The sequence below is a fragment of the Nipponia nippon genome, unplaced genomic scaffold, assembly GCF_047370975.1.
Source record: "Nipponia nippon isolate SJK-2023a ecotype South Korea unplaced genomic scaffold, ASM4737097v1 scaffold_1, whole genome shotgun sequence".
In the NCBI taxonomy this organism is placed as follows: domain Eukaryota; kingdom Metazoa; phylum Chordata; class Aves; order Pelecaniformes; family Threskiornithidae; genus Nipponia; species Nipponia nippon.
In genome coordinates this window covers 91,243,364-91,243,613 of record NW_028262290.1, presented here as the reverse complement: position 1 = coordinate 91,243,613, position 250 = coordinate 91,243,364, and positions in this window count along the sequence as shown.

The window sequence follows — 250 nt, the reverse complement described above, 5'->3', positions numbered from 1 at the left end:
GCGCCGCAGGCCCGGCGCGGCCCCGCCCCCTACCTTTCGGCGGGAAGCGGCCGCCCGCCCCACGTGACGGCGCGAGGTGCCCAGTGCCCGCCCCCCGCGCAGCCCCGCCCGCCCCGGGCGAAGACCCCGCGGGGCGGCGGGCGCGGCGCGGCGCGGCGCGGCGCGGCGCTGTGCTGTGCTGTGCTGTGCTGTGCTGTGCTGTGCTGCCGCTCCGCCTGTAGGGGGCGCCCTCCCGACAGCCGCCTCCGCG